The sequence below is a fragment of the Panthera onca genome, chromosome E2 (assembly GCF_046562875.1).
Source record: "Panthera onca isolate mPanOnc1 chromosome E2, mPanOnc1 haplotype 2, whole genome shotgun sequence".
NCBI classification, from domain to species: domain Eukaryota; kingdom Metazoa; phylum Chordata; class Mammalia; order Carnivora; family Felidae; genus Panthera; species Panthera onca.
This window is the reverse complement of record NC_138353.1, coordinates 46,071,841-46,082,181: the sequence shown is the minus strand read 5'-3', so window position 1 is coordinate 46,082,181 and position 10,341 is coordinate 46,071,841. Positions and strand designations below refer to the sequence as shown.

The 10,341-nt window shown below is 46.9% G+C and overlaps 1 protein-coding gene across 6 annotated transcripts in view; it reads right to left on the bottom strand.

Moving 5' to 3' along the window:
- Positions 1-10,341, bottom strand: part of ZFHX3 (zinc finger homeobox 3) — a 250,541-nt gene that overhangs the window by 161,630 nt on the left and 78,570 nt on the right. The gene's annotated exons all lie outside the window — the stretch shown is intronic.

The window sequence follows — 10,341 nt, the reverse complement described above, 5'->3', positions numbered from 1 at the left end:
AGGGTCCGTGGCATGAGTGGGGAGCATGGGGACGGGGGAGGGGGGCAGACAGGAGACTCCCTCCTTGTCTTCGGACTGTCGGCTCCTCTCCCCCTGGAGACCGGTTCGAATTTCTGTTCTTTGCGAGCACAGTGTGAGAGTTGGGGCTGGGCCTCGAGCCACAGCAGAGGAAGAGGGCCACGTTATCTCGCCAGGCCCCACCAAGGACGCAGAATGGCGGCCCTACCGAATAGAGATGGCCAGCTCAAAGTCACTGCCGGCTGCCCACGCTGTCTGTGGGGCAAGGGGACCCAACAGGGAAGGATGGACGAGAGGAGAAAGGTTTTGCACCCCCAGAGAAAGGCTGGTAAACCTGCAAGAGGATACGCTAGCTGATTTAGAGGTGAAGCTGCTGCTGTTGCTCTTACTGGCCAAACGTCTAGTTTGAGAAGTTCAAAGGAAAGTGATGGAGGGCTGCAGGTCTCAGAGAGCGAGCCTGCAGGGCCTAGACACGCTCTGCAGGCCCTCGACAGGGCCTATGCCTGCTTTCATCCTCTGTGCGTCTGGGAAGCATCATCCCATTGTACAAACAGTAACACTGAGGAGCTAAATCTACAAACAGGCCCAATGCCGCCCCGACACTGTGAAGTGGATGGCAGATCTCCAAAATCCCATCTCCAACCCCGCCCCCCTGAACCCACTGAGCACGCCTGCTTGTGAGTGAGCTGGCTTCAGACTAAAAACGTGATGGTGCAAAATCTGAGCTTGACGTATCTGGGAAGACTCTCAACTGGCCGGCTCCCCCTCTGGCAGCGTCGATCTTGCCCTGTCTGGATGGAGCCCGGTCACCACTGGTGTGGCGGTTTCTGCTGTCAGGGATCCTAGCGGCAAGCCGAGATGGCAGCTGGGCTCCACCGGCCCCCATTCCACACCTGCCTCGTAGTTATTAGTAGCTGCTCAAGCAGCTGTCCTTCAGCCCCGGGGCTTTTCCGCTTCCGACTGGAGTGCCACAGAGCTGAATTTGCCCTCTGAGACTTCGCATCCCTGGGGAGGGAGGCATCAGATCCCCCGCCATTGCTCTGCTCCTGTGGCCACATCATCACAGGGGCATTTCTTCCATCCCGGCATGGATCCTACAGTCGACTCAGCCTCTTGGACGGCCCCGATTGTTCAGCTGCAAATCCCAGGCCACACTCCCCCCTACACCTCCTTCCTGGAGAACATTTGGCTGCTTCTCCACCCAATATCTCATTCATACACATCGGAGGAAGGTTTTGGCCGGGTTTGGTCTCTCTCCTTCCCCACCCCACCCCTATGTTCCCATTCTTTTTCATTTCTTGATTCTTGACTGCACAGTAAGCCAACAGCTCCCCCTCGGGAAAAGACAGGGAAGGCAGGTTTACCCGAAATCTCTGGAGAAATAGCTTTGGAAAAACGTGTCCTGTTTTGTTCAACACACACACACACACACACACACACACACACACACACACACACAGCATCTCTCAAGCTTATAACCTCAAATTCCATTACAACAAAGTTCCGTGTGCCTTAGAAAAGGCACATTGATTTTAAACAGAGATAACTACATGAAACCAAACCACACAGCAAATGCGATGGGACTTCAGAAGGCTTAGCTGGGATACAGGTGAGAATCCAGGGTGGCTCTTCTTAAGGATGCGCCTGATTGGCTGGACGACATCTGATTGACAGCTCAGGCCAAAAAGGTTGGCAGGCTGAAGGGGCGGGAGGGTTAACAGCCCGATTGTAAAATCAATGTCATAAATGCTTGGTAAGTTACAGGAACATGCTGGAAGGGGAGGCCACGATTGATAAAGGAGAACAGCTTTGATGCTTCACTAGGGACTTGAGTATCGACAGCAAAGCCAATCTCCTCTCCAGCCTGGGCTAGGCCAGAGAAACCTGCAAGCGTTTACCAATTAATTGGTGGGCTTTTCTTGTTCAGCTCTCTCTTACCTCCTCCTCCACAAACTATCCAGCTAGGCAGTCGGGACCTACAAAAACTTGCCTAACTTTTCTGTTCCCAAGCAAAAGGTGTCCAGCAAGGATGACACTGTAGCCACCTATAAAAGACAGATGACCCCGTGGTGGTGCCACCTGCCCCATCAGAGAGGACACGTGGAATACCACTCATTCACAGAGAGTGACGACAGCCCATGAAGACACCAGTGGGATAGAAGGGTCCACTTCAGGATCGAGACTCTGGGCTTCCTTTCAATGCATGCTGGCCACAACAGGCAGAACCATTTCTACCTTGCTAAGTGAGGTGTGCTTCCGGGACAAGTAGCGTCATTCTTCACCAGGGCGCCTGTGAAATGCAGTCTCTCAGGCCCCACTCCAGATCAGGATCTGCATTTTAACATGATCCCCTGGGGACAGGCATTAAAGCTTGAGACACTCTCTGCTTCACAACATCTTCACCAGATTGCCATCTTTTCCATGCTTGATGCCTGGACTGCTAGGTAGCCAGGCAGGGTCGGTCTTGGATTCCCCCACCGGTTCCGGGGAGGCGCAGGGATGGGGTGGGAGGTGCAGAGAAGGGACCTGAGGGTAGAGATGAAGCAATCCCTTAAACCTGCCCAAACCTTCAGCTCAAGGACCTCAGGCTCTCCAGAACTCTCCCACCCGGCTGGCTGTCCCTCTCGCTCTGTTTATCAGCCAGTCAATAAGAAAAAGGTAGTTCTTACTTAAGGAGGCAGAAGTCAACTCGGCAGGTCGATCAGCACTCTGTCTGTAAACACGGTTTCCCGTAAAATCAATGATCTTCAGTTACAGAGGGCAGCCTGGGAACCCAGCAGGTCCCCACGCACTCACACGCAGGCCCACCAGCAGCCTCCATTGAGACCCTCACACCCCACCCCCAGCTCTGCACCCCATCCCCTCACCCTTCACTCGTGCCAGGGCCAGCTCACGCACACCAACTTACAACCCTTCCTGCAGCCTGCTTGTCTTCTGCTGCTTGTGACCCCAAGTTCCCTTTCAAACACAGACACACTCTACTCCTGACCTCCCAGTATGGTACTCAACATGGTCTGTGAATGGTTTTCAGACATTGGTTAGATTTCAAAAGAGCACATCTTTCCAGTAAGACGTTCAATGGCAGATATAGGAGTGATCTGGTTCTCTCACACTCATTCTCTCTTAGTGTTTAAATCTGCCATGTGAGAAGTAGTCTTGTACAGAAAGTTCCAACATCATCATCAAAAGCCCCCACCCCTGCTCCTGTCACAAGTTACAGTCCCCCTGGAACCTACCTGGGAAGCTCACCTGTATCAGCCTTTATTTACCAAAGATTGTTTAAAATGATAAGTCTCCGTATTACCCCGGGCCCCACCACTAACAAGGTCATTCATCTCCCTCTTTCAACCAAGAAGATGTGCTAGGACAATTTTCTGACACTGCTTTAAGGAGACAGGACTGGTACAATGCAACAGTTACTGGGAAGCTGGGCGGGGGGCAGGATATAGTTGTTAGGGAGGGGAGGGGTTCCTGCTGTTGCTCCAGCTCCCAGAGAATTAAACATGAACAGTCACACTGTGTAATTTTAAATTGTTAATTAGCACAGGGTTAATTAGGCGGTCCTTTCACAAGAGGCTGTTTGGCAGAAAACCAAGAAAAGAAACAAAGGGGAAGAAGAGAAAAACAGAGAATCCAGACTGCGAGAAACTGTTGCCTCCGCGAGTAATCCGTGCTGCATGCCAGAGAGAAGTGAAGTAGCAGGCAAACCATCCTCCACGAGCAGCCTGCTTGCTCTGCTGGACCGCCGGCCAGGGAGCACTATCCTCTAGGAGCAGCCTGCTCTATTGGAGGGCCAGCCAGGGAGCACCATCCTCCACGAGCAGCCTGCTCTATTGGAGGGCCAGCCAGGGAGCACCATCCTCCATGAGCAGCCTGCTCTGCTGGACCGCCAACCAGGGAGCACCATCCTCCACGAGCAGCCTGCTCTATTAGAGGGCTAGTCAGGGAGCACCATCCTCCAGGAACAGCCTGCTTGCTCTCCTGGAGGGCCAGTCAGGAAGCACCATCCTCCACAAGCAGCCTGCTTGCTCTCCTGGAAGGCCAGCCAGGGAGCACCATCCTCCACAAGCAGCCTGCTCTGCTCTGCTAGAGGGCCAGCCAGGGAGCACCATCCTCCAGGAGCAGCCTGCTCTGCTCTATTGGAGGGCTAGTCAGGGAGCACCATCTGCCAGGAGCAGCCTGCTTGCTCTCCTGGAAGGCCAGTAACGGAGCACCATTTTCAACGTTTTTTTTTTTTATTTATTTTTGGGACAGAGAGAGACAGAGCATGAACAGGGGAGGGGCAGAGAGAGAGGGAGACACAGAATCGGAAACAGGCTCCAGGCTCCGAGCCATCAGCCCAGAGCCTGACGCGGGGCTCGAACTCACAGACCGCGAGATCGTGACCTGGCTGAAGTCGGACGCTTAACCGACTGCGCCACCCAGGCGCCCCGGGAGCACCATTTTCCTGAAGGCAATCTGGCAATAGGTATCAAAAGCCTCAAAAAACACACATGCCCTTTGACTCAGCAATTCCCCAATTCTAGGAAACAACCCAAGATACACGGTGGAGATACAGTATTATTCATCACAACATTTTCAACAGGAAAAAAAAAAAAAAAAAAAAAAAAAAAGCAGATGGAAATAATCCGGTAAAAGAAGGGGCTCTCTAAATAAATGATACTGCATAGAGTTCCATAAGACAATATAAAGTATCACTGTTTAAAGAAACTACTTACAGGAGTGGGAAAATGATCACAGAGGATATTGAGTGAATGAAGTATCTATAGGTCTGCACATGGAAAATACAGGAGATTTGTATCAGAACTTTTTAAATGGTAATTGCTAGGGGATGAGGTTATGGGTGACTTCCTTTCCTCCTCTGTGCCTTTCTTTCCCAAAGCTTTTAAAAATTAAAACCATCCTAAGGGAAGCCATCGCTTCTAGAATTAGGCGTCCTGGGAAGGCCTACAGATACCACACCACCCTCATAACCACTGTGTGAGACGGATGTTCTTTATATCCCTGTCTTTAGGATGGGAAAACTGAGTTGTGCACGTTCTACAGCCCAAATGATAAATCCATCATCTGGCTGTGAAGTCTGTCTCCTTAGCCACTCTCCTACAGTTTTCTTTAATGTCTATTTCCCAAAGACAACTCCAGAAATATCCGACATTCAAATTCAATCTTTATATGTAACCGAGGACTGTTCTAAGATCATGGGAATCCAAGATTGTTATGTGAAAAAACATGCCCCTTCGAGGCCCCTGGGTGGCTCAGTCAGTTAAGCATCTGGCTCATAATTTCAGCTCAGGTCATGATCTCACGGTTCTATTAGCACAGAGTCTGCTTGGGATTCTCTCCCTTTCTCTCTCTTCTCCCTCTCCCTCTCTCTGTCTCTGTCTCTCTCTCTCTCTCTGCCCCTCTCCTGCTTGCACTCTCTCAAATAAACATTTAAAAAACAACTATGCCCATTCACACACATGCCCCTTTTTTTTGGAGTGGGTGGAAGCTACTTGGATATCTCTACACAGGAGAAGGGGTAATGAGAATTGGGGGAGGTATTACAAGGAAATGACAGGCAGCTCATTACCCTGACCTTTTTTTTTTTTTTAAGACAAAAAGGCAGGAACACCTGGGTGGCTCAATTGGTTGAATGTCTGACTTTGGCTCAGGTCATGATCTCACGGTTTGTGAGTTCAAGCCCCACATCAGGCTCACTGCTGCCAACACAGAGCTCACTTCAGATCCTCTGCCCCTCCTTTCTCTCTGCCCCTTCCCTGCTTGCACTCTCTCTCAAAAATAAATAAATGTTTAAAAAAGAAGAGGAAAAAAGGCAGATTCCAGAGACTATAAAACAAAAAAATGTATTCATTCATTCATTCATTCACTCACTCATTCATTATTTACTGTGTACCCAGTATGTGTCAGATGCTAGGGAATTAATGATCAACAGGTCTCAGTGTACATTCTCGTGGGGGAGAGACCATAAAGAAACAGAACTTTAAGTGGTAGAAAACACTTAGAAATAATATAAAGCAAGAAAAGGAGGAAAAGTAATGTGTGTGTATATCATTTTGGATAATGATACTAGATTTAAAAAAGATATGCTGGAGATTGCATATTGCAAGTTCCCCATAGTTTTAGAACAGATTCAACAGTTACTGGATAGCATCTAGGAGGAAAAAAATTTTTTCTCATAAAGGAGGTCCTGAGAAATTAACAATTAGCTGTAGGTTCAGTAAGAACATTCACATAAAATAAACTGAAAAGTAGCTTCACTTAAGTTCACAGATCTGAGAAATGCATTAGAGAGCACTTTTTGATTTGTTTTTTTTTTTTAAGTTTATTTATTTATTTTTGAGAGAGAGAGAGACAGAGAACAGGGGAGGGATAAGACAGAGATAGAGAGAGAATCCCAAACAGACTCCATGCTATTAGCATGGGGCCCGATGCAGGGCTCCAACCCATGAACTGTGAAATCAATCAGCTTGAGCTGAAACCAAGCCCCCCAGGCGCACCGAAGTACTTTTTGATTTTAATAAGGTATACCAAAGTTTATCATATCTTTGTATCCAGGACAGAAAATGTCTTGCAGATAACAAAGTCTGGCTGATTCTACAGCTGGCAGATGCTGTGACTTGAAGTATCCACTCAAAGGTCAGTGTGTCTAGTGACGTGCCTCAACATTCTGTCTTGTGCCCGGTTCCCTTCGCTCCCATCACCAGTTTGAGGGATGAGACCAGGCACACCCAACGCTCTGTGAAGGACATAGAGCTAAGAGGACTAACTCCTATGCCAGATGGTGATGTCACGACTAAAAATAAGATCTCAGCTAGTGGGAGGGACAGGCCCAAACAAACAAGATGAAATTTTGAAAGATGAAGTTTGAAGCCCTGTATTTTAAGTTCACGCAATCAGTAAAACCAACAGACACTGGAAGAGACTTGATTAACAAGAGTTCATGCAAAAAATACCCGGGGGTGTTACTGCACTACAGATTCAGTGCAAGCACAAAGCTGACATGGCGGCCAAATATGGAAATGTGATCTCTAGCTATAGGACTACACCACACCTGGTGAAACTCAGTAGGGTTCACAGGCCCATCATTTTCTTTCTCTGCATGAAGAATGCTACAATCCACTCAAGAGAATCTCACATGAGGGGTCCTGACAAACCAGAGAATGGTCAGATGGCAGACCAGGAACCGCCTGAAAGAGAAGAGAGAACTCCCAATGCAAGGCAAGCCAACTCTCCTCAACGATGCCTGTTATGTACAATGGGAATTAGTTACATGTGGTCTACCTAGCTTCAGGGTTTAACTACGAGTAACGCAGGGAACTTAATAGGAATTCGAGTTTGGTTTCATACGAAGGAAAGTCTTTCTCAAGATTATCAAAGTTCTCAAATGGAATGTTGACTTTGTGAAATACTGCTCCCCGGTTCCATGAATGGAGAAAGGGATTTTGCTGTGGCCAGAAGGTTCCATCAGGCAGTCTATGAAGGTCCCATGAAGGGTGAAGATGCCCCACTTGTCAATCGGGTTACTCAGTCAACTTTAACCTCCTTCTCTGTGATCCCGCAGTAGCATTTTGCAGATGGAAACACATTGCAATTCTGGGGTTACCGCACTGCTATAATCATCTGTTGACTGGTCTACCTCTGCCATTAGTCTGTTCCATGTCTCAGTATCTTCCCCATCCAAGATGTGATAGGTGGTGAATGAAACTGTAGGGAAAATTAAGGTATTGGGAGAAATAATACTTGAAGGGGGGGGGGGGAGATGACCCCTGAACATGTTCTGTTTCTTTTTCTCTCGGTTGAAGAAATGTCTGGTGTAACCTTCCTCTACTCAATGGAACCAGGGCTCCTTGAAGAAATAGCCAATTCTTGGGCTGGGGCAAGGAAGAGCCCAAGATGGGCCTGAAGCATCTTTCTGAGCCAAAACGTAAGAAGGTGCTCTCAGAATGGAGGCAGTGTGCTGAAAGGAAACAGGAGCAGGCTGCAGGGGCTCCCATTTGCTCAAACTGGGACAATCTGAGCAAGAAAATTACATGAGAGTAAAGGTTTACAACTCAACGTATAAAATAAGAGTCCTTAATTGTGCACTTTGTAAAAAAATGTAGGATTAGGGAAAGTTCTTGCTTGGAACAGAAATCCAACTAATAAATGCAGAGGGAATCATGGAGTTAGAAGATCACCATTTGGTAACTATCATAATTATAATCCATTCAGGAAGGAATCAATGGATACTGAAACTGGTGGATGAGAGTCTGAACTGTAACAAGATATTTACACAGTCTCCAAGTATCTCCCCATAAGATACTTACTAATTACAGGAGGAAAAACAGTAACTTTACAGTAGAGACACCTGGCAATACCACCTTCACCGCATGATCAAAGTTAACATCACCAGGAATGAGACAAATAGACATCATGTGCCTCCTGAGAGGTTATACCGAGAAGAACACAACATCCCTTCCCTGACATTCCTGACAAAAAAATGCAAAACCTGAAGCTAATCATGAGGGAACATCAGACAAATCCAAATTGAGGACAGTCTACAAAATGTCCTATGCTCTTCAGATATGTCAGCGTCATGAAACAGAAAGACTGAAGAATTGTTTCAGATTAAAGGAGATTAAAGAGACATGACAAATGAACATCACACCTAATCTGGATTTTTTTTTCCTTTAAAGGGCAAAACTGGGACAATTGGCAAAATGTGAATAAGGTCTGGAGGTCAGTAATAGTCATAGATTAATTTTCTAATTTTGATAACTATGTTAATTTTCGAATTTGGTAACTATGGTGTGGTTATATACAAGGACATCTTTTTTTTTTTTTCAGGAAAAATACACTGATCTATTTACAGATGATGTTTCAATTTTCAAGTGGCTTAGGAAAAAACCTGTAGTAGAGTGTGTGTGTGTGTACCTACACACATCCATACATATAGACAGAATCTGAGATGATGTTAACGTGAGGAGGTCTGACTAATGAGTATACGAGAATCCTTTGTTCTATTATTACAACTCTCCTGTACACCTAGGATTATGTCAAAACAAAGAGAAAAGAGTAACTATCCGGTATAAGAACTCCCCACATTGAAATGCCAAAAATACACATGAACAGCCAACCCACCCTGATCCCCATCTCCTTTTTTTCCCCTATGAACTGCACTGCTGGCACAGCTTCAGGAAAGAAGCGGGCTCCAAGGCTGGACAGTGAGGGGTAGACAGATAAAAACAGAAAACTGAGCTTCCCTACGCCTAGATGAGAGGTTCTAGACAGAGCTCTCTAACTGGAGAAGTCACATGACCATTCTAACTTGGGCAGAATGTCCAGTAACACATCACTGAAAGACATTCACCCAAGACATGCATGATCCTGGATCGGGACAGATTTCCCAAACCTGGTGAATGCAGTTCTAAATATAAGGACAAGGGCAGCCACCATAAAAAAGGAAGAATCCCAGGAGCTACAGAGGGGGAGCACTGCTAAATCTAGAGTAAAACACAGACAAATACATGGCAATGAAAAACCATCCCCACATCTCCCCGCAACACCCAAAGGCAACCCAGATTCTGAGATAAGTAGAAAACTCATTCAAGGGGCAAATAAATAATACGCTCATCTGTATAGCTTAGAATCCACTGAAGAACCATATCCAATTCCATTCTATGCCTTCTACAATAACACGATTTGTATATTGCTACTGTGTGGAAGTCAGAAGTGTGAAAGCCTAAAAAGGTGAGATTCCATCGCTTGGTAGCAATTTCCCAGTAGCTTTAAGAATGATTCTGTAACTATGGCAAGGTCAGAGCACACACACGTTTGAACGGTCCTTCGTGTTGCAGGAGGTCCACTGCCTGGAAGGCCCAGAGAATCATCCAGGCTCTGGACTTCATGTTTGCTAATGAGTGCATCTGTGCTCTTTCCACTGTGAACATAAATCAGCCTGGAAGGGAAAACTGCTAGCTCAGTCCATTCTGCAGGGAATCCGTAACTACCGCGATATTCTGGTCACAGTCGAGTCATGGAGGGGAGGAAGAGGGTGTCACATGATCTGAAGGAGAGCCAGACAAGGAGCCCAGTCTGTGTGCTCTGGGAAAGATGAGCTGGGATTGGAGGAATAGAATTTTTTATTAACCATGTGGATGCACACACATTTCAACAAAGACCAAAGCCATGACTGCAATAATAAAAAGTCAAACTCTCCCAAAGATTCCTTAGGCTCTGCCTTGTTCTGAAAAAGTGTCGCTGGGGCAACTGAACCAGCTGTTCAAGTAACTTTATCAAGTAACTTAGGTAAATACCGAAGTGCTCACGCCGCAGCTTCCC